This window comes from Triticum aestivum, chromosome 4A (assembly GCF_018294505.1).
Source record: "Triticum aestivum cultivar Chinese Spring chromosome 4A, IWGSC CS RefSeq v2.1, whole genome shotgun sequence".
NCBI lineage: Eukaryota > Viridiplantae > Streptophyta > Magnoliopsida > Poales > Poaceae > Triticum > Triticum aestivum.
In genome coordinates this window covers 750,213,817-750,238,515 of record NC_057803.1, presented here as the reverse complement: position 1 = coordinate 750,238,515, position 24,699 = coordinate 750,213,817, and the positions used below count along the sequence as shown (strand labels likewise).

The 24,699-nt window shown below is 46.7% G+C and overlaps 1 pseudogene; it reads left to right on the top strand.

Moving 5' to 3' along the window:
• Positions 1–5,117: 5,117 nt before the first annotated feature.
• LOC123084597 (wall-associated receptor kinase-like 6) lies at positions 5,118–21,343 on the top strand (annotated as a pseudogene).
• Positions 21,344–24,699: the final 3,356 nt, after the last annotated feature.

Below are 24,699 nucleotides of genomic sequence, written 5' to 3'. Positions count from 1 at the left end.
CCCGGATGGCGTCAAACCGCTCAGGTACTTGCTGTGGAAGGGGGTGGTTTCGGTATGGCCGGAGGGGACCCTCGGTCGCACCTCTCCGCTTCGCATCCGCCAAACGTGCCCAATTTTGTTTCACGTGATACTGTGCCCTAGCAGGGCACGCACGCAAAAAATTGTCCCGTTTCGAGTCTGTATGCATTTACTACCATTTTCCGGGCAGAAAACCCAGAAAATACTGCCCGGACGTGACGCAACGTGCGTTCGTTGTCGGATTTCGTTCATTTCAGGCGTGGCGTGCCCGGGTGGGGCCCCACACGCGCTCCCAAAAGTTGGGTGCAATCCGTCAAACCGCTCAGGTACTTGCCGTGGAAGGGGGTGGTTTTGGTATGGCCGGAGGGGACCCTCGGTCGCAACTCTCCGCTTCGCATCCGCCAAACGTGCCCAATTTTTTTCCACGTGATACTGTGCCCTAGCAGGGCACGGACGCAAAAAATTGTCCCGTTTCGAGTCCGTATGCATTTACTACCATTTTCCGGGCAGAAAACCCAGAAAATACTGCCCGGACGTGACGCAACGTGCGTTCATTGTCAGATTTCGTTCATTTCGGGCGTGGGGTGCCCGGGTGGGGCCCCACACGCGCTCCCAGAAGTTGGGTGCAATCCGTCAAACCGCTCAGGTACTTGCCATGGAAGGGGGTGGTTTCGGTATGGCCGGAGGGGACCCTCGGTCGCACCTCTCCGCTTGCATCCGCCAAACGTGCTCAATTTTTTCCACGTGATACTGTGCCCTAGCAGGGCACGCACGCAAAAAATTGTCCCGTTTCGAGTCCGTATGCATTTACTACCATTTTCCGGGCAGAAAACGCAGAAAATACTTCCCGGACGTGACGCAACGTGCGTTCTTTGTCGGATTTCGTTCATTTCGGGCGTGGGGTGCCCGGGTGGGGCCCCACACGCGCTCCCAGAAGTTGGGTGCAATTCGTCAAACCGCTCAGGTACTTGCTGTGGAAGGGGGTGGTTTCGGTATGGCCGGAGGGGACCCTCGGTCGCACCTCTCCGCTTCGCATCCGCCAAACGTTCCCAATTTTTTTCCACGTGATACTGTGCCCTAGCAGGGCACGCACGCAAAAAATTGTCCCGTTTCGAGTCCGTATGCATTACTACCATTTTCCGGGCAGAAAACCCAGAAAATACTATTTCAGAAAATGCCATTTTCCGAGCAGAAATTTAAATAACTCAAAAAAATTTCGGATAATGTAAATGAATTTAAAAATTCTTGTATTCATTCATATTTGTTAATGAATTTAAAACTATTTCAGAAAATGTTAATGAATTCAAAAAATCTCGGATTCATATATATTGGTGAATTATAAATTTTGTCTGGTTCATAAATTTAAATACTTTAAAAATACTTCAGAAAATGTAAATGAATTTAAAAATTCTTGTATTCATTCATATATGTTAATGAATTTAAAAATATTCTCTGATTCATAAATGTTAATGAATTTAATAATATTTCAGGTAATGTTAATGAATTAAAATATATCACCTTTTTAATTTTTTTTCTTCTTTATATGTTATATTTTGTATTTCAAAATTTCAATTTTTTCATCCACCGGCTATACTATATGGACATATTTAAACAAAATCTGAACATTTCTAAAACACTTTATAAACATTTACATACACTTTTTATTTTTTATTTTATGTGTTTTCATGATTTTTTTTATTCTACAAATTTTTGATAATTGTATACCTTATTCTGTGCTATGTATATTCGATGCAAATTTTTTAAATATATTATGAACATTTTTATGCATGGGTCGGAAAATTTTCAATTTTTCTCAAAATAAGCGTTCTATATTTAGCTAATTTTTTTAACAATTTTTGAATACAAATTTAAACAAGACTCCAACAAACTAGATTGAACATAGATATATTTTACATAGTCAATTCAACATTACCGAAACCAGACGAGTTTTTCCAAACATAAACGATACATAGTTCATACTTAGAACATTAAAAAAAAACTAGTCCTCCTCGTCGCTAACAGATCGATGACCTCCCCGACGTGACCGCCGTCACCCCCGCCCTCGTCGTCGTCGTCGCTGACCTGGGCCAACCGCTCCCAGTCGATGACGTCGTCGTCCGACGACTTCGGCGCCTCCGCCTCCGCCTGCGGGACCACTGGCGGAATCGCCGCCGCCGCCGCCTGGATCGCTGCCGCCTGCTCGGCGGCCTCCCTTGCAGCCGCCGCTGCCTCTGCAGCCGCCGCTGCAGCCGCCGACGCGCGCAGGGCGACGAGGTAACCCGGCGTATCGTCGGGATCGCCGTCCTCCCGAAGAACCAACTGCTCCGGTGGCAGTTCCACCTCCGGCGGGGCGGGGGGATCGGCGGGCGCCGGCGCAGGTGGTGGAGGAGCCCGACGGCCGCGCGCTGCTGGATGGGGGCGCGGGACAAGAAGGCGGCGACGGTCGCCGACGAGGTCAGGCGTGACGCCGGACTCCGCCAGCCTGTACGCGCCGATGACGGCGGCGTAGTCTTTGCCGTCCCAGAACGCGTGACGGCCGGCGATGTTGTTGCGGCCGCCGGTCCGCTTCTCCTCCGCGGTGGCACCGGGCCCGCGCCTCGGGTAGCCGTCCTTGTCGAGCTTCCAGTCGTGCGGAAGACGGCAACCCGGCGGCACGAGGAGCCCGAACCGGTGCAGCTCCTCCGTCTCTGGCGTGCTCAGGCTCGACGGCCACGCACTGGGTCCGTCGTCGCCGCCGGTGCCGGAGCTGCTGCCGCGGTGGAACGACATGCCGCCGGCGGGATTTTGGGAGGTGGAGACGGGAGCGGTGTTTGCGGCGACGGGCGGACGGGGGTGAGTTTTATAGGGAGACGGCGGGGAAGCGGGCGGCCGGGTCGTTGGGCTATCAACGCGACGGCAGTCGAGGGCGGCGGCGCGGCAGACGAGGGGATGGGGCGGCGGGGCGGCAGGCGAGGGGACGGACGGGACGGGGCAGCGGGGCGGCAGGCGAGGGGACGGACGGGACGGGGCGGCGGGGCGGCAGACGAGGCGACGGGACGGGGCGGCGGGCCGCAGTTCACATGCCACGACGCGCTTTCAGCGGGCGACGCGCGGTTTGACCACCGACGCGCTTGACCACCGACGGGAAAAAAACGTACGTCGCCACAGTAAAAAAAAAAGCGTAGACGTACGTACGTCGACGGGCCGCGCGGGTACGTCGCGGGGGCGGGACTGAGGGAGGGGCATGGGCAAAGACCATTCTACCCTTTTTTAAGTTTTGAGGCGAAGGGGTATAGGACGATCTGGACTGTTGATGTTTTTAGGGGGGTTGTACCGAAGAAGAAGTGTTGTTGGATGATCTATTTGTTACATGCCAAAGTATTGGAGCTCCGCCAGTCTATCAAAATTATTTCTTGAATAAAACGCACTTCAATGCAGACGGAGTTGTAATAATTGATTTCTTATACCAATTGTTTTTTAAGAAACAACACATTACACACAGACTTCTTTTCTAGAAAACGCTTTATGTAACTGGCACACCAACGATCCCAGCATCGTTAGATCTATATCCCTCTCCTCCCACCTGGCGTCCCTCTCGCATCCGCCCCTTCTCCGCCACATCTGAATGAACGCCACACCTCCAGCCGCGCCCATTGCTTCCAGCTGGACGGCGCGGTGCCGGTGGGAGACACGGCCGGAGCCCGGGGACGTCAAGATGCACAATGCACGTGGTTAGTTCAGTTAAAAAGCACAAGTGCATGCAGGGCCATATAGTAGTGGTATTACTTAAGCAGTAACAAAATAATATAGAGCCGTACTTAGTAGCTAACAGCAGTTAATGCCGTGGTGTGCAAAGTGTGAGTGGTAGGAAAAAACAGTAGGTAATGGGGATCTTGGAGCCATGGACATGATAATATATGGAAGATTCTGCACCAGCTAATGAGCTTACAGATCAGAAATACGCAGCAGCAAATTAATATGGTCGGTAGCAGCAGCAGGTTGGTAAGTTGGGACGAATGTAAATGTAAATAGCATGGTAAAGTGAACTTAGTGACACGGTCAGATAAAAAACTTTAATGGTACAATCTTGAAGAGAGCACCTAGCTAGGTGGTTCACACCTTGATTCTTCAATCCTCCAGCTGAGAAATGCGTGGCATGTGCCATTGGATGACATCATTTATGTATATCTAACCTGACGTACCTAGCAACGTTGTAGGTGGTGTGCCGGCCCCCGATATTAGTAGCAACTACTTTCTCTGTCTCATAATATAAGAATGTTTTTTACATTAATGTAATGTCAAAAATGCTGCTATATTATGAGACGAAGGGAGTAGCAAGTAGGGTAAATATTTTTATATGCTGAATAAAATATTTTCTAACAACAGCTAGACGGCATGACTAATCTACATGCAGTTTGATGTAGCAAGTAGGGTAATATCATATCTAGTTGGATGATCTCCTACAGTATTAGTATTCATTCTCTTGGCTCTTGGGGAAGATACATTGACTCCATCTGTGGCAGGCGGGATAGAGTAATGTTTATGTATGGCGTATCTGTCAATCGCCATCAAGGGCTTTTCCTTCAAATTTCGGTGTCTTACGGGGATCACATTTGTATAAATTGTTTTTTTTTAGTTGGACCTTAACATCAATGGGCCTAGGCCGCCGTATGTCATCGTGAGCCATGGAGACGGGTTCCCTCGTCAAGTAGTGACCACTGACCAGTAGTCTAGTAGCTTGGAGTGGACGTTGAAATCAACCGGGAAGACCAACAATATTTCTCTCCCACTATCTCTCTAAAGTAATATAAGACGTTTTAGATCATTAAAATGAAAGTAGGAAATAAGAGATCGATCGTATTGCTTGTACAAGTAGCATTACCAAGTGTGCATACGTCTACCTAACTACTCCTTCATATTCCTCCGTCCCAAAATAAGTGTCTCAACTTTGTACTAGCTCTAATACAAAGCTGTACTAAGCTCGAGACATTTCTTTCGGGACGGAGGGAGTACTATATAACAGCAAGCTCAAGTTGCAGGAGAAGATTATCCCCCTCCTTCCCCAAAGGCCAAAGCCAAAAGCAAAGCTCCTCATGCCAACCGTACTACTTGTACTGATGATGGCACTGCGGCTCCTCCTCGTAGGAGGAGTAGTGGTCGCCGGTGGCCCGGGACCGGGAGTCCTGCCTGGCTGCCCAGAAGCCTGTGGCAGCATCGCCATCCCCTACCCTTTCGGCATCGGCCTAGGCTGCTCCCGCCTGGGCTTCAACCTCACCTGCGACGACACGCATGATCCACCTAAGCTCTTCTTGGGCGACGACGTGGAAGTGGACGCCATCTCCCTGGCGGACGGCACGGTGCGAGTCCGGACCCTGGTCATGGACGGCTCCTTCTCCGTGAACCTGACCGCCCTAGCGGCAGCGAGCGTCGGCGTCGGGAAGCCATCTCTCAACTCCAGCGGCTCTTGGTCCGGTGGCCTAACAGGCCCCGGCGTGCAGCAGCTCGCCGTGTCCACCCAGCACAACGTCTTCGTGGCCATCGGATGTAACTTCATCGCCCACCTCGTTGGCGATTCCGACCCTGCAACTGCAGGCGGTAAGGGTCCCCATCCCCTGTACTACGTCAGCGCATGCGCCGTGCTGTGCGAAAGAGATGATGATCGGTCGTCCTTGGGCGACCCGTGCTCTGGCTTTGGATGCTGCCAGACGACCATCGGGCGGGGCTTACCCTCCTACGGGTTGCTGTTCAAGGATTTGGACCAGGCTAATGGTTCAGCGGTGGGCGCATTCATAATCGATCGCGAGTGGTTCACCGGGATTAACGTATCCGCGTCCATGGATATCCCTGGCATGCGGTGGGACTCGTGGAACGATGTTGGTCGCTATGTCTATGGATATGGTATGCATCCGCGTCCCAAGGTGCCCACCGTGCTGGAATGGTGGCTGGACGTAGAAAGAGACGGTGACTTGCTCGTGTTGGGTGATCCCCTTTCACGTCGGAGATGCATAAGCTTGAACAGCTTCGCTACCGACGTTTCCTATGGCTCAGGCACAGGGTACATCCTCAGGTGCGACTGCTCCGAGGGATACCAAGGCAACCCTTACCTTGTTGATGGATGCCAAGGTAACCACTCCATCGCCTCTGTTTCTTATCCATCACCCACTTTGTTAGTTCCTTGTTATTCTACCTTACATTGTTGCTAGAATATATCGTCCGCTTTCCACATCATTTAGGGTTCTATAGATGAATTTGTTCTTATATGCAGTTTAATATAGACACCTCTCCGTCCCAAAATAACTGTCACAACTCTAGTACAACCTTGTACTAAAATTTGTACAAAGTTGAGACTCTTATTTTTAGGACGGAGGGAGTATATATTAACACAAAGGCATCTCGTCTTCATGATCCGGTCAACAACACGTTGTCCATCCATAATAAAAAAAAATTAAAAACTAATAGTCATGGCCGGCCTATATTAATTCCACGCCTATTTAAAAACCGGATGAATCTTGAGATAAGTTAAATTGTTGCTCATCGTCAACCGCGATGTTTAAAGCTTGTGTTAGGCTCACCTGGTTGATGCATGGAATCTAATATATACAGCTATGGGAGTACAACAACTTCATGAAGCTTGGCTTCGAGACCAAGTACATCCTACATGATCTTTATTATAGATACAAAATATTAAAGGAAGGAGGGTCTCATAGTCCATCACCCTTTCTCCCCGTAAGCAGCACGATTCTTTTTTTTTCCTATGTCACGTCCTCCCCGCACGCAACACTTTTCTTTCCTTCTTTTTGAGCGGTAGAACCAAGTTTTTTTCAGCAAACTCCACATGGCGTGGGATACAAAGCTGGTTATGGGATTGGTCAAACCATACGTGACGTCCCGACCCCAGAGAGTGCAAAATTGGCTAAACTATTGGCCTCAACATTAACGACACGACTTTCAAAAGTAAAAGTACAGTTTAAAGAGCTCACTATACTATTTATCTCACAAATAATAACCCCATTATCTCCTTGACTTCTCGAGTTGATAGCTGCCACCACCTCCTTCGCATCTGATGCAATCACAAGGTAGTGAAGATTAAGATCTTGTGCCAAAGCTAGAGCCTCCCTGCAAGCAATCGTCTCCAAGATAGCTGGATTATCCACACCTTGAATCACTAGGACAGAACTGCCCAGAAATATTCCATTATGATCTCTGCATACAGCTGCAGTAGAACCGCCTCGGCCTTGACGACACACAACATCGACATGAATCTTCACGTGTCCCATTGGCGGGGCTTTTGGTCGCTGTGTATTCCCGTTCGTTTGAGCTGTATGCCCATGCACCTAAGCAGTAGGTGGTCCCTTGATCATCTCGAGCTCCTCAATGTATCTGTTAATGAAACCATGGGTGCTATGAGGTCTTTGAAAAATCCCCTCATGGATTGCTTTTCGCCGAGCTGCCCATATTGCCCAGAGGTTAACTGATAGCTTAAACAAAAGAGCATGTGATATGGATTCCATGAGAGTAAACAGCCAGTGTTTCGCATTAGGTTCAGTTATTGTTGCAAGTTTTTGAGCCAGTTCTTCATCCACCAGAGCCCAGGTGCACCTTGACATTGTGCACTCCAACAAAGAATGCCTCCATGAATCCAGAGAGCTAAAAATGCCACACAAATTCGAGTTTGTCATGTGTCGGTGTGCCCTGACATCATTAGTGGGTATAGAATGATTTGACAGTCTCCACAAAAACATCCGCACCTTTGCGGGCACCTGGACCTTCCACATGGTTTTCCATGCTCCTTCCTCCTTGGCTACACTGGACGATCCCTCCCGATTCTCTAGCCAGGATTCCCTTCGTTGTCGGGTGCTTACCAGCATACGGTATGCGGATTTCATCGAAAACAAACCCTTCTTCTCATGACTCCAACTCCAGAAGTCCTCCATATTACCAGTGCATAGTGAGATGCCAAGAATTGTTCTCGCGTCCATGGGCAGAAAAGTCACAAGGACTTTCCGTCTGTCCCATGTTGCCGAGGGAGTATCAATTAGGTCTGAAACCTGAACAGGAGGGTTATTGCTCAAGCAACCATATGGTCTCATCATCATTGTGGGGTAACCAATTATCATTCCAAATTCTTGTATTCTGCCCATTACCTATTCGACGTATTAAACCCTGTCGAAGGGTATTCTTCCCCGCAAAAATTTATGTCCAAACTTTGCTCGGGTTGCTACCCAGTTCAGCATCTAGAATGGAAACATTTGGGTAGTATCTACTCTTGAGAAGACGTGCACAAAGGCTTTCAGGATTTTGTAGAAGGCACCATGCTGTCTAGCCAGCATTGCCATATTGAATAATTCAAAATCCTTGAAACCAAGTCCTCCCATGCCTTTTGGCTGCGTCATCTCCTTCCATGAAACCCGGTGTGGCTTTCGCTTTCCCTCTTTGGTACCCCACAAAAATTTCCTTATCAACTTGTTAAGCTGTTCACATAAACCTCGTGGTAGCTTAAAACAAGACATGGAAAAAACCAGAACTGCTTGAGCCACAGATTTAACAAGTACCTCTTTCCCAGCTGAAGACATGGTTTTCTCTATCCATCCTTGAACTTTTCTCCACAACCGATCTTTCAAGTATTTGAAAGCCCCATTTTTGCTATTGTCAATATCCGATGGCATATCGAGATATTTTTCATTGAGAGTTTCATTAGGGACATTTAGAAGAACCTTGATATCATTCCTAGTACTTTCAGGAACCCCTTTGCTGAAGTATATTTGATGATTTGGAATAATTAATTCTCTGACCTGTGGCTCTGCAATAGATGTTTAAGACTTGGCTCACCTCAGTAGCCCCCACACCATTTGCCTTGAAAAACAGCAAGCTGTCATCAGCGAATAAGAGGTGGTTGACTGGTGGTGCCGTTGGTGCCACCTGCAGCCCCTCCAAATTGGATGACTCACTTTTCGATTTTAAAAGACACGACAAGCCCTCTGCTGCTAACAAGAACAAGTATGGGGATATTGGGTCTCCCTGTCTTATCCCACGTGAAGGATTAAACTCCTCAAGCTTCTTACCATTGAGCATAAGTGAAAATTTTATTGTAGTAACCAGGCTCATAAAAATGTTCACCCAACTATCTAAAGCCTAGTTTTAGCATAATTGCCTTCAAGTACGATCATTCAACCCTGTCATAAGTTTTCATCATATCCAGCTTCAGTGCATAAGACTGGTGTTTCTTTGCCTTATTCCTCTTCATAAAATGTAGACACTCGTAAGCAGTGATGATATTCTCCGTGATCATCCTCCCAGGCGCGAATGCTGACTGTTCACCAGAGATGATATCAGGTAGTACTAGTTTCAAGAGGTTGGAGATTAACTTGGATGCAATCATATATAGAACATTACATAAGCTAATTGGACGGGATTGGGACAAAAGAGTTGGTTTCTTCACCTTAGGGATTACCACTAGGATGGTTTCATTAATGCTCACAGCTGAATCAGTCCCTTCGACTATCTTTACGACCGCTTTGGTGATTTCCTCCCCACAAACATCCCAGTGACGCTGAAAGAAGTGTGTAGGATAGCCATCAGGCCCTGGTGATTTCGTGGGAAACATCTGGAACAAGGTGTCCTTAACTTCTTGTGCACTATAAGGGGCATTTAGCATTTCATTCATCGTCATTGTTACCTTAATTGGGATTATTGAAAGAACCTCATCCATATCATGAATGCCTTCAGAAGTATATAATTCCTTCTAAAAAATCGTAGTCATTGCTTCCATCAAATCTGTATCTTCGGTCATCTGCCTGTCCTATCGCTGGAGGGAGTTTATTTGATTTTTCCTTCTCCGTCTACTAGCTCGTAGGTGAAAGAAATAAGTATTCTTGTCGCCATGCACAAGATACTCAATATGTGCCCTCTGACGCCATAAAATCTCCTTCCTGTGAAATAAATCCACAAGGTGATAGGTAATTTTAAATTCTGTTGATGATGGACCAGATCTCCCTCATGAGTCGCGTAACTCTTGTAGTTATCCCTGCAGCACTCGAATCTGCCGCCTAGCATTCCTGAACTGCTCTTGATCCCATCGCCACAGATCTCCCACCAGATTCTTTAGCTTGTCCCGTATCTCCGTCACAGAATCACTCGAAGTAAGCGCCCATCCTGTCTCCACTACGGTAGCCAGCCTGGGGTCACGTTCCCAACACAGTTCATATTAAAACTTGGGGGACCCGGTTGCATGCATGCATATCCTTCAGCTTGAGAAGGATTGTTACGTGATCAGAACTTGCGGCATCTTTGTGCTCCGTGACAGCTCCTGAGAATACTAAGCACCACGCCGGATTGGCCACGCTTCGGTCTAGCCGGACCCTAGTGTAAGTGTCGCCTGTCACTTTGTTTTCAAAAGTCCAGTCCCTTCCTGTGTATCCAATGTCTGTCAAACCACACGTGTCCAAGGCGTCCCGAAATGCGTCCATTTGCGCTTGGCTACGGTTCCCCACTCCATCGTGCTCATGGGCATAGAGTACCTCGTTGAAATCGCCCATTACAACCCACGGGAGATTGTTTGTACCCGCAATACCACGGAGCATGTCCCATGTTTTGTGGCATTCACTGGCGTGTGCTTCTCCGTATACAAAGCTAACTCTAGTCGGGAAGTCAACTTGTTCATTAGCAGTCACATCTATGTGGTACTCCGAGTAACAGATAACTTCCAACTTTATTTGCTCATTCCAGAAAATTCCAAAACCTCCACTCCTGCCGGAGCTGCTTACAACAAAACTTTTCTCATAACCTAAAGAGCCTACAAAATTCTCTATTCGAGAGCCTTCTGTCTGAGTTTCAAAAATACAAACTATAGAGGGGACAAGTTGCCTCGTGAGGGCCGAAGCTCTCAAACTATCGCGGGTTTGCCAACCCCGCGGTAGTTCCAGCAGAGTAGACTCATTGCGCTAGGCGTGACCCCCCTGGAGGCCTGCCAAACGTGCATCATTGTTTTTGTTGCCTGAAGAATTCTTTCCGTTCACTTTGTAAGCTATTGTTGGTGTTTGCTTGGTTCTTTTTAGATCCTGCTTCGAGGAGGGGCTCTGTTGTATCTCTGGACCCGCGATGAACAGGGGCTGGTTTGCTCCAGGAGGTGTGGATGTGGTGGTACTCAGCAAGGTCGGATCAACCACCGGTGCTGCCCCTCGCTTCCTGTTATTCTCCAGGTCTTGCATAACAATATCGTCGTGATGTTTTGGGGCCTCATAGTCAGCCAAACCATCATGTTGTTCATTTGTTGATCCTCTTCCCTTCCCTCGTCCAGCGCATCCTCTGCCTCTTCCTCCCCGAGTGCCTCTTCCTTCACCCGGTCCTCTTCCTACTCCTCTGAACCATGTAGCCTTGAGGTTCTTGACAACTAGTGCTTTGGGGGGATGAACCCCATCCCCAGACTCCTTGAACATGTGACCGAGGTGGCCACAGACCGCACACCAATCGGGTAATCTTTCGAACTTTACATGAAATATCTCGCGAACGACCTCTTGCTTCCTCTTTGCGGCTAGTGAAACAACATTCTTTAAGGGTCTTGTGACATTAATTCTGACCCGCACCCTACAGAAATTTCCTTTAAAATCAGGAGACTTGAGCTCTGCAAATATGAACTGACCCACCGTTGCGGGCAGAGCTTTAATTTTTGAGAAATATCCATCTGGCAAGTCATGGATCTGCATCCAGATATCCATCTTATTGAGAGCAATGGTGGACGGCTGGGTAAAGCCATCATAGTGTGCAAGCATTACATCTTTCCCCTTGTACTCCCATGGCCCCTCCTGCATTACTCGTTCCCGGTCACCAAGGCACGAGAACTACATCGTGTAAAGGTTTTTTTCAATAGGATGGATCTTCACCTGTTGTGCCAGGTCCCAGGCGACCCTCATGTTTTTGTAGAAACAATATTGACTATAGCTCTTGTCGTGTGCATCCGTTCTAGGGCCATCCATCTCGTTACCTCTTCCGACAGTTCATCCTCCTCAATGACCACATCTTGCAGGTTACCTTCATTGAGCCCTAATTCTTCCATCATGGCCTCTAGATCGGAATTGGCAGAGCCCGACCCTGAAGCACCTTTGTCCATTAGATCTCTTGCCCGAGAAAGAGAGTTTTCGCAGGCGGTGAATCCCTACCTTCCTGGCGTCCCCCCACGCAGGCCAGAGGTCCAGGATCCCCGGTTGCTGGATCAGGGAAGGAGGGAGAGAGGGGACGTGAGGTCTCTACGGTGGTGGGCGCTGCCGCCGCCCAAGAGGAGACAAACCCTAATGAGAGTGGATTGGCAAAAAACTCTTGGTTGTTGCACTTTTCTTTCCTCCATCGCATCGCGGTTCTATCCCATCTGGACCAGTTTTTTTAAACCGGATGAAATGCTAGAGCAGGTAAACCACGCCTAGGCGACACTGGGCCTCCACCAATGCAGCAAAGCAGCTGAACCAGTCACTTGCGCTAGTTGGGCCTCCACCAGTGCAGCGAAGCGGCTGAACCGGTCACTTGCGCCAGTTGGGCATCCACCGGTGCAGCGAAGCGGCTGAACCAGTCACATCCGCCAGTTGGGCTTCCACCATTGCAGTGAAGTGGCTGAACCGCTCACTTGCACCAGTTCGGCCTCCACCGGTGTAGTGAAGCGGCTGAACCGGTCACTTGCGCCAGTTGGGCATCCACCTGTGCAGCGAAGTGGTTGAACCGGTTAGTCGCGCTAGTTGGGCCTACACCAGCGTACTGATGGAGAAAAATAACGTTCGTCAGGGCTCATTCTCCTTCCTCTCCTCATTTCCTTCTTTCCTTGAGCATAGCTAGATCCAGCCCGGCTACTCTCCACTCCTTCTCCGGTGGCCTCATCGGCTGGGGGCGAGGGGAGGATGCCCGGGAGAAGATGTGCAGGGTAGTAGTAGTTGTTTGATGTTTTGGCCTAGACTTGCTGCTAACGGGACTGGCCCTATGTCGTCTGGGTCTTTCGTTGATGGAGTTTGCGAACTGCTCCTGGCGCATGGTGGTTTTCTTCCTCCTCGCCATTGTGCTCCCAGTGGGTGGAGCCGATGATGGCCGAGGGATTTGCTGATGACCCGCTGAATAACAAGGTGCTTGTGGTGTAGTAGTGTATCTGGAGCAGCATGCATCACCGCCCCTCTATCTGTCGCCATGGAGGCGAAAGGAAAGAGGAGTCGAGCGTTGCGCTGTTCGGATTGATCCATCGTTCCTTGGGGTTTGGAAGTTGTGTGGGCGTTGATGGATCCATCTTATGCCACCACATCGGACTCGGCCCTCAAGACCGAACATTATTCAACCAAGTCATTCTGATGAGCCTCATTCAACCTCCATGGGGAGGCCCTTTCTTCCTTGCCAGCTGATGGCGAGGAAGATACAGGGGATGGTGGCAATCGTAGCTCCCATTAGGTTGTTGCTGTAGGGGGAATGGATTGCTTTTTCTTATTTCTATCAGGATCGTGTTTGCAAGAAAGGAGAATGTGGTTGTAATTTATTTTATTTTAGGGTCCTTCTTATAGCGCACTATCACTTTTGATATATAAAGCATCTACAGCCGGACTCCTCAAATTGACTGGGCGGGTGCCGGACCACTGACCGGACAAGAGAGAGAAGCAAAAAATAGCAAAAAGTTGACCTAATTGGACCCCTCAAAGCCTCCTTAAATGTCTCGGCTGTCCGGCAGCCCTCATATTCATCTCATAGGTATGAGGAGTGCCCACGCCTGCCCGATCAGTGGTCCTGTGTCCGCCACATAGGATTGGGCCCCACATAGAGCATCTCTTTTCTTTCATTATTATTTCTTCTCTTTGTCTCTCCTTCTCCACCAATCGCATGCATGTTACCGGACATATAAGGAAAAATGAGGAACAAGACTACGTGAATGACAAATAGGAAGTGAAAGCGGACACGCCCAGACGCTGAACGGGCGCGTCCGTGGCGGTTTGAGGGGTCAAATTTGTTCAATCCGGCTGTAGCTGCTCTAATGCAGCTTCGGGGACTACCCAGGCAGCTAGGGCCTCGGCCTAGCTAGGGCGTGGTTGCCTCTTGTCTGACCCTTCATTGGCTATATATAGGTATAGCTACAGTACATGTCACTCTTTTGCAGTGTATACACACTGTTTGCCTTGGGTCGTCACTCCAACCTGTCATCACTACTGAATATATGTACATGTAGAATCAATTCAGATCAAAAGGGAGAGAACACCTGGGTCAATTGATAGCACATAGAAAATCCAATAGAAGGGTGTGGCTAGCTCTCATAGTCTCATCTAGATGAAAAATAATGATGCCCCATCTAACGCCTATGCCGTTGGATTTTAGGAGGAGATTCGTGGAGATTTTTTTTATTATTTCTTGTTTGATTACTCAGATAGCATAGGATAAATCATGATCCTATTTTATTTGAATTAACAAAGTGCGTTGTACAATATTTATAATCATTTTAGTTGTTATTGAAGGATGAATGAAACTGTTGCTTATTGATTGATTTGGTGCGGCATACAAGAGTATATAAGAGGGTACAAACCGATTTGGGGTAAGGCTACAAAACTGACTTGGACTAGAAGTCGTATACTATAATGACTACTCTAACATCCCCCCCCCCCCCCCGCAGTATCAACGGCAGCCTCGACGACGTTGAGACTGAAACAGATATCTTGAAACAGCTTAGTAGGCAGTGCCTTGGTGAAAATGTCAGCAAACTGGGCCATAGAGGGAACATGAAGCACCCGAACCTAACCAAGAGCGACCTTTTCACGAACAAAATGAATATCAATCTCAATATGCTTTGTGCGTCGGTGTTGAACTGGATTGCCGGTCATGTAGACTGCTGATATGTTGTCACAGTAGACAATAGTGGCCTGCTCAATAGGCATGTGTAGCTCGAAGAGTAACTGCCGAATCCAGATTGTATCGGCAACGACATGTGCCACGGCGCGATAATCAGCCTCGGCCGACGAACGTGAGACCGTAACCTATCTTTTCGAGGACCAAGAAATTAAATTCTTACCAAGAAAAACACAAAAACCGGAAGTGGACCTTCGAGTGTCAGGACAACCAGCCCAGTCTGCATCAGAGTATGCGGTAAGAGAGTTTGGAGAAGAATTATTTAGGTGGAGACCATGATTGAGAGTTCCTTTTAAATACCGAAGAATGCGTTTACCATGATTATAGTGAGGAACCCGTGGATCATGCATATAGAGACATGCTTGTTGAACAGCAAAAGAGATTTCAAGACGAGTAATGGTGAGATATTGGAGAGCACCTATTAGGCTACGATAGAGAGTAGGATCTGAAAAGGGTTCACCGGCAGCCGAAAGTTTAAAACTAGTATCGACAGGAGTGTGAGATGATTGACAGTCAAGCATACCAGCACGATTAAGTAGATCAAGAATATACTGGCGTTGGGAAAGAAAAAGGCTGGAGGAATCTCGAACAACAGTAATGCCTTAAGAAATGATGAAGAAGTCCTAGGTCAGTCATAGAAAATTCAGATCTAAGTAGAGAGACAATATGATCTAGAACTTTTGAGAGGATGCGGTACGAATGGTATCATCTACATAGAGAATTAAATAGGCAGTGTCAGAATTTTGATGATACACAAAAAGAGAGGTGTCGGAGAGAGATGGAGTGAAGCCTATTGTTTGGATGAAGGAGGATAAGCGTTGAAACCAAGCTCTTGAAGCGTGTTTAAGACCCTAGAGAGCTTTCTAAAGAAGACAGACATGAGTTGGACAGGATGGATTTTCAAAACCCATAGGTTGCTGACAGTAGACAGTTTCTTGAAGGGAACTATGGAGGAAAGCATTTTTAACATCAAGTTGGTGAATAGGCCAGGAAGAGGAGACAGCAACACTAAGAACGGTACGAATGGTGCTAGGTTTAACAACAGGAGAAAGGTTTCCTCGTAATCAATTCCTTGTTGTTGAGAAAAGCCACGACAAACCCACCTGGCTTTATATCATGAGAGGCTCCCATTGGAGTGAAACTTTTGGCAAAAATCCATTTGCCAGAAACAATATTTGTATTGGGAGGACGAGGAACAAGTTGTCATGTGTTGTTTTGAAGTAAAGCATTATATTCTTCTTGCATGGCAGCGGCCCAATTGGGATCAAGTAGAGCAGTTTTGTAATTCTTTGGGAGGGAAGTGGGAGATACAGTGGTATGAAGGTTTAGGCGGTCTTGGGGTTGATGAAATCCTGATTTGGCCCTACTACGCATGTGATGATCATTAATCGGGGCTGCTGTAGGAATAGCGCGAGGGGGTATGGTGGGTACGGGTGAGTCCGGCGCAGTGGAAGAGTCGGATGAAGGAGCGGGGTTGGGTGGTGGAGTGGGAGTAGGGGCCGGGGGTGTTGGGGAGGGAGCAGGGTTCGAGGGTGTTGGGGAGGGAGCAAGGGTCAGGGGTGTTGGGGACATCTAGGGTGGGGTGAGGGGAGGGTTGGTATCGGCTGTGGCTGGTGTTAATGTTGTTGGTGGTATGTTGTGTTCATCATGAGGGGGTGCAGGAAGGGGAGTATATAGTTGGAAAGGACGGGGAGAGGTGGTGTTTGCCGAGCTAGGGGTGTTGGATGGTGTAGTAATGCGTTGGGAGAAAGGAAAAATGTGCTCAGCAAACGTGACATGACGAGAGACATGAACGTGTCATGTGTGAAGGTCGAGACAGCGATAGCCTTTGTGCTCCTCAGAGAAACCGAGAAAAGCACATGGGATAGATCGTGGTGACAATTTATTTGCAGAAGTGGCGTAGGCATTTGGAAAACAGAGACAGCTGAAAACACGAACCGTGGAGTAGTCGGGGTGGGATAGAAAGAGGGAATAATAGGGTAGTGTTGGGTTTAGTTTTAGAAGGTCGAATATTTAGAAGGAAGGTGGCCATGTGTAGGGCTTCAGCCCAAAACTTGTGAGGCATAGATGATTGAATGAGAAGAGTGCGAACTATATCATTGAGGGTGCGGAGAGAACGTTCGGCTTTACCATTTTGAGGGGAGGTGTAGGGACATGAGAATCTAAGCAGGATGCCATGTCGTAAGAAGAAAGTATGATTTTTAATGTTATCAAACTCGCGGCCGTTGTCACATTGGATAAAGCGAATTGGGAGGAAGAAGTGGACAGACACATAGCGTTGAAAATTAAGAAAGAGAGAATGGACCTCGGATTTGTTGCATAGAGGAAAAGTCCATACAAAGTGGATGAAATCATCTAGTATAACAAGGTAGTATTTAAAACCCGAAACACTTGCAATGGGAGAGGTCCATAAATCACAATGTATTAATTCAAAGGGACAAGTGCTACAAGAGCTAGAGGAACTAAAGGGAAGACGCACATGTTTGCCTAATTGACATGACATGCAAAACACAGAATTATGAGAATCCCTATTACATGGTATGGTAAATTCACTAAGCATAGAAGCTAAGACAGCAGGGTTAGGATGGCCCAAGCGACGATGCCAGAGATCGACGGAGGCCAGCATGGATCTTGGAGGGGCGGCGGCAGGAACTCCATTAAGAGAGTAAAGATCACCGGAGCTATTGAAGGGAGCGATCTCGGCGTTGGTCAGGTAATCATTCACAGATAAACCAAAAGGGTCAAATTCAGCCGAAACTAGATTGTCGCAAGTAAATTGGCAAAAAGAAATAAGATTTTTAATGAGGGCGGGTGCAACTAGAATATCGTGAAGTAGAAGAGGTTTAGTGTAAGAGGGAAGTTGAGCCTGACCAACACAATATATAGGAATAGATGATCCATCTCCGATGGTAATGGAAGGGAAAGGAGATTTAGTGCAAGATGATAACCAATTACCAGATGCAGACATATGACTAGAGGCCCCTGAATCAAAGATCCAATCCGTACCTGAGTTTCCTTGCGCAGCAAAGTAATTCATGGCCTGGAGAAAAGCAGCTTGATCCCAGCTCGGCGTCGCATGTGAGGGTGGCGTCGGGAGCAGTTCTGGCGGATATGATGGTGAAGGCAGCAGGGCCAGCTGGGGTGTGTAGTAGGCGCCACCATCGGTGGAGTAGTGACCATAGGGAGCATACGTCGGGCAGCGTGATAGGCATTGGCCGGCTGTCGGGGCTTGAGAACCCGGGAGCACCAGTAGGCGGCCGAAGGCCGGGTTCCCAGGCACCTGAGCATGCTGGCGGAGCACCGAGTGGGGACGGAGCGGACCAGGGCATGGGCCACGCCTGAACGAGCCCCGTCCAAGGATCATGAGGAGGCCGCCATGCAGCCGCAGATGGAGCACTGGTGGGTGGTGCGGGACTCAGTGCTGGTGTTGTCGTAGGCAGAACCGAACAAGTCAACGGCGGCCTGTAGATAGGATTTTTGCTGCGGTAGTTCGGACTAGGGCACGGTTGAGCGGATGACGACGGGGACGGCCCGGCGGCAGGAGCCGGCATGGGAGGCGGTGCTGGTGTGGACGGCGGAGGGGGACGAGCAGCAGCATGGAAGACCTTGGGGCATGAGTCCTTGCGAGCTTGTGTTTCCGCCGTGAGTTGGAGCAGGGAACGAACTTCAGCGAAGGTAGGAGGAGGCCGTATCATCGGACACGAGCGACAGCGACCTATCTTACACTATTCTTCCTCGCTATCGACGGCGCCCTTGGATGTCCTGGCTTGGTGGTCATGGCGGTGGGGCACGGCCTTGGCGGAGCTGGCGATGTCCTCCTCTTCGTCGGTATCACCGAACAGCGCCTCGCCCGCGCCGTCGCTTGGCTTGTAGGCGGCCGCCACCTCCACCACCCTCTGGCGGTACCGCCAGTGGGCGAGGCAAATCTTGTGGGTGGTGCTGTAGGAGTCGAGCAACGCCTCTTGCTTGTCAATGGTCATGGTGCAATGCACCAGCGAGGGTGGAGCAGAGGAGAAGGGTGGCACGGAAGAAGAGGAGGGTCGTGTTGGCTCGTCATCGAAAGCGTCCTCTGGCTGCCTGCCTATCCTACCTGTTAGTAGCAATGGCGGCCATCTCCTTCTACTACTCCCACGTCAGCCTGTCCCAGAGAGCTTTGGCGACGGAGGGATACAGGATGGAGAGTGGTGCAGAGAGGGATGATTGTGGCTATGGCCGAGGCACGTGGATAGAGGTTTATATAGCAGACACCTCGGAAGCCGTGCGCCATCAATGCGGTTGGCAGATGGATGGGCGGGCGACCATCATGTCGTTTGAACGCGCGGCAATTGCCTGCACCAGGAAGCAGCGCGGGCAGCGCCCTCTCTGCCGGTACGCCTTTTCAATGCTAGCGCCAGTGAGCAGTCGCCTCCGCTCTGGTCGGGCATGAATGTAGGGGCTGACTAGCTGACTGTTTCGGGCTGAAACGCGCGCGGTCGCGGGAGGAGGGGTTTTGTTGGGCCTGGATGACCAAAAGCGGACTTGGGACCGGCCCGGACTCCAGCAAAGACCCTCCATGTTTGTCTCTGGTTTGCCAGAGAAAACGCTTCTGGACCGCTCTGCGGATCGCTACAGATCCACGTTGGATGGCTTCCGTGGTCTGGACAACGCGGTCCGGACGCAGATTTGCAGGTCGGTGTTGGAGATGCCCTAAGAAACTCAAGTGCATCTAAATTATTTTTGCCTCCCAATCTGGTTTGTGGTCTTCTCATGTACCATGAATTTTAGTCTTTTCGTTCATCGGTGATGCTTGAACTGCAATTTGAATTTGTACCCGATAAACATTATTGCATTTTTTATTTACGACATCCATTTGCTATTGAGTTGTCTTTTTCTGTTTTCTATCCTTTCAGATATCGACGAGTGCCAGGGTCATAACGATGCATATCCATGTGTGGACGGGACAACCTGCATCAATATGCCAGGGTCATACCGATGCCCAGAAAAGAAAGGGTTCATTAGCCTCTCAGGTACAAGTGCTTGAAGTATTTATACAAAATGCATTTGTCGTTTGAGTTTTCTAAAATGAAGGAAAAAACAAAATAAATAAATGAAATACAGAATATTATGTCCTTCGTGAACTAGTAAACTAAATGATTGTGGTTGAAATGATTTCTTTACTTCCAAAATGATCTGGTAAATATTCCAATAAAATCCTTAGCATGGTATTTTTGAGTAGTCACAAATTTTCATTGAACTTATTTTAATTCATGTGGCATGTATTGTATTATAAACCCTTAATCCATTATCTGCAGGTTTAATTACCGTAGTTGCAATTAGTGGTGGTCTGTGGTTACTGCTTTCACTTCTGGGTGTTGCAAAAATCACCAATAAACTCAAGCAACAGAGAGTCAAGAAGTCAAGACAAAAAAATTTCAAGAAAAACCATGGGTTGCTTCTACAACAGTTAATCTCTTCAAACAAAGATATAGCCGAGAGAACAAAGCTTTTTAGCTTGGAAGAACTGGGGCAAGCAACCAACAAATTTGATCATAATCGCATCCTTGGTGGCGGTGGTCATGGCACGGTGTACAAAGGCATCTTATTTGATCAACGTATCGTGGCCATCAAGAAGGCCAAAATTGTGGTTCAGAGCGAAATCGACCAGTTCCTCAATGAGGTTGTCATACTTTCCCAAACAAACCATAGGAACGTGGTCAAGCTCTTTGGTTGTTGCCTTGAGGCAGAAGTTCCTCTACTAGTTTATGAGTTCGTATCAAATGGAACTCTCTCCTTCCATCTTCACGGACAAACCGAGAACCATTTGCCATGGCGAGATAGGTTGAGGATTGCATTGGAAACTGCAAGGTCCATTGCGTATCTCCACTCGGCTGCTTCCATATCAGTATACCATAGAGATATCAAATGTGCAAACATACTACTTACCGATACCTTAACAGCAAAAGTATCAGATTTTGGAGCTTCAAGGTCACTTGCAATAAACGAGACAGGAATACTTACAGCAGTCCAAGGAACTTATGGTTACCTTGATCCTGAATACTACTACACTAGCTGACTCACGGAGAAGAGTGATGTTTATAGCTTTGGTGTTATCCTAGCAGAGCTACTGACAAGGGTGAAACCTGTTTTTTCTTCTCATTCGTCGGAACTAACAAGCCTAGCATCATATTTCGTGTCACTTATAAGAGACAACCGCTTGTTAGATATTCTAGATTCAAAAATTGTTGAAGAGGGAGGGGTTGATGATGCCAAGGTCGTTGCAAGACTCGCAGAAGCATGCTTAAGTTTAAAAGGTGAAGAAAGGCCTACAATGAGGCAAGTGGAGACAACACTTGAAGATGTGCACAACTCAAAGGCCCATCTCAGTTCTCATATTACAAGGGTGAACCAAAATGTTGTATATGATCTATCATACAAGGGAAGCAAAGCCAATGATGGAACTAGACTGTACAGCTTGGAAAAAGAGTTCATCCAATCATCTGAAATTCCTAGATGATTTTACCTATATGGGGAAGTTTTGTGGTAATTATTATTAGTTTGGGATCCGTACTATATAAATAATGAACTGTGAACTCTAAGTTAGAACCCGCATCATTTATGCTATATTTTGTTCAACTGTACATTCCAAAAAGGCTGTTGTGAGCTGTGAACAGTAGGAAAGCAGCCACAAGTTCAGAATGTGGAAAAATCTGAAAGTTGTTTGGTTGGAGCAACTGTGAAACTCTGAGTTTGCTAACACTTGTCTGTAATGCACACTCTTAAAGACGTCATACGCTGTTTATATGTACTTAAACCATAAAGTATTGACTCATTTGTCTATAGTGCAGCTTTCTCAATTATAAACATAGGGGAAAAAATTCAATAATTCACTTTTTATGTCGGTATGAAACTTAAAATTCAATTATACACTTTCAAGAAGGTATTAACCATATTGAAGCAATTATATTTTTGTACATGTTGGTGCATGTTTAGATTGTAGTTCTTGCAGATCATTGTAAATAATTATGCTAACACGTTGCAGGAAATATAAACCCCTAGATTATGTCGTAAATCTGATGGGGAATGAAGCATGAAAATATAAAAAAAATCCTCCTAACACCCAAGATCTAATATAGGAGATACAAAGCAACAAGAGGGGAGCGCATCTACGTACCCTTGTAGACCAAAAGCGTTAGTGTCGTAACATGGTTCATGTAGTTGTACTCTTCACGATCCAATCTGATCTAGCGCCGAACGGACGGCGCCTCAGAGATTAGCTGACATTCAGCTCAGTGGTGTCCTCTCCTTATTGATCCAGCAAGCGAGGGAGAGGAGGTAGATGACATCGGAACCAACACAGTGGTATGGTCATGGTGACAGCAGCGAAATTCCGGTAGGGCTTCGCCAAGCGTGTACCGGTGAAACGTGGGAGGAGTTGGGGCAAGGGTGAAAGGGTGGCTGCCCCCATGCGCCTCCCCCTCTATATATAGGCTAGGGGGCAGGGGAGGGTGTCCAAAACCCTCCTAGGCCAGCCACATGAGAGAAATCCCTTTAAACTTGGAGATAACATCTTATCTCTAGATTCGACCCTTTAAATTTAGAGATAAAACTGTATCTCTATAGTTAAACAACATGTGCCTTGGGAAATGGTGCGGCCAGCAAATGTGGGCTGTAGCCCCACCCCTTAGTCCATGTGGGCCCTTCCCAGGTCATTGGGCCCCTCGGTCATGTGGACCCTTCCCGGGTCGTTGGGCCCCACACTAGTAACATAGTACTAAACAATGAAAATTGTGAAACTTATTCGATGTATTTTTTTAGTTCAGATATTTGAAATGGAGTGACTATGATGATGGTCGCATGTTGAACTAAAGCCTTCAAATCGTGACTGAGATTTACAAAAGCCTCATAGAGCGCGCACGTGCTTCCAGGTAAGCAATTCGATTATCCACATATTATATGTGACGAAAAGTATATCTTTACCTAATAATAAAGTGAATGGGTTTCTGTCGTCTGTCATTATAATTACCCTCAGAGTTAGCACAAATTACCCACTCTGCCATCCGTAAGTAAAACGATTCGGGTTATTTCAAAATAGCCGCCGGCTTTGGTTCTTAAAGAATGATACGCTCATGTAACACAAAAATAGAGCTAGCCTGGTGGCTAAGGCGTTGGTCTACTGCACAGCCGACCACGGTTCGATCCCTGCTTCCCCACCACTTTTCCCCCCTTTTTTCTCAAATACGAAGCGCCCCTCCTCCTCTCATTCGCCCTAATGGGTCGGCCCATGTGCGGATGGTGACGCCGCCTGTTTTCTATTTTGCTTTTTACCTTTTCATTTTTATTTTTCATTTTCCTTCTTTCAATTAATTCGAGATTTTCAAATGAACCAAATTTAAAAATGGTGTGAGCTTTAAAAATATATTGAGAAATCATAAACTCTTTATGAATTCAAAAAATATTTGAAAATCATAGAATCTTTATGATTTTTTTTTAAAAATGCATATGTTATAAAAATATTCACCACTTTTCCCCCCTTTTTTCTCAAATACGAAGCGCCCCTCCTCCTCTCATTCGCCCTAATGGGTCGGCCCATGTGCGGATGGTGACGCCGCCTGTTTTCTATTTTGCTTTTTACCTTTTCATTTTCCTTCTTTCAATTAATTCGAGATTTTCAAATGAACCAAATTTAAAAATGGTGTGAGCTTTAAAAATATATTGAGAAATCATAAACTCTTTATGAATTCAAAAAATATTTGAAAATCATAGAATCTTTATGATTTTTTTTAAAAAATGCATATGTTATAAAAATATTCACCACTTTTCCCCCCTTTTTTCTCAAATACGAAGCGCCCCTCCTCCTCTCATTCGCCCTAATGGGTCGGCCCATGTGCGGATGGTGACGCCGCCTGTTTTCTATTTTGCTTTTTACCTTTTCATTTTTATTTTTTGATTTTCCTTCTTTCAATTAATTCGAGATTTTCAAATGAACCAAATTTAAAAATGGTGTGAGCTTTAAAAATATATTGAGAAATCATAAACTCTTTATGAATTCAAAAAATATTTGAAAATCATAGAATCTTTATGATTTATTTTAAAAATGCATATGTTATAAAAATATTCACAAATCACAATAAATGTTCATGAAATAAAAAAAATGGTCAAAAAATTTAAAAAATAATCCAGTATTAAAAACATGTTCTGGAAATAGAAAAAAAGGTACATGAATTATAGAAAATGTTCCAAAATTAAAACATATCTGTAAATAATGAACAAAATGAATCATCGCTTGCGTAGAAGTTTTATTAGGGGATCCGTGGAGGTCGTTTTATGATTTTATTTAGTGCCTTGCATCGGGTTAAATAATGGTCTTCATGGTTCATACAACGCTGAGCTCAAAACAATTGATGCATCTTCCTGTAGGTTAGTTTTTGTAAGCTATGCGAAAATGATAAATGTCTATTTTGCCTTCATACACATCTATATTTATTCTGGTACCACCGTACTGGTTATGATAAACACGGCTACGCTAGGTCAAGACGAGGCACATCATTCATCACTCTAGCTCAGGCAGGATCTATCAATGCAGTTTGCTCAGCCACTTTTTTTTCCGTTGTGACGCCTTAAGAAAACAAATCGTGATCAAATCATCACATGTTTAGTTTTTTAATTGACTTTATAGAATTCCCTTATTTCATCGTGACTTTTAAATAACTCTTATTTCATCATGACATCACTTAGACATAGTTTGTCAAATGATTAGTTTGTCAAATGATATTTTAAAAGTCCTTATCTCATCCTAGCATTTGATTCGAATTTTTTATATCTATCACACCTGCATAATCTCTCGTTGCAACGCACGGGCGTATTTGCTAG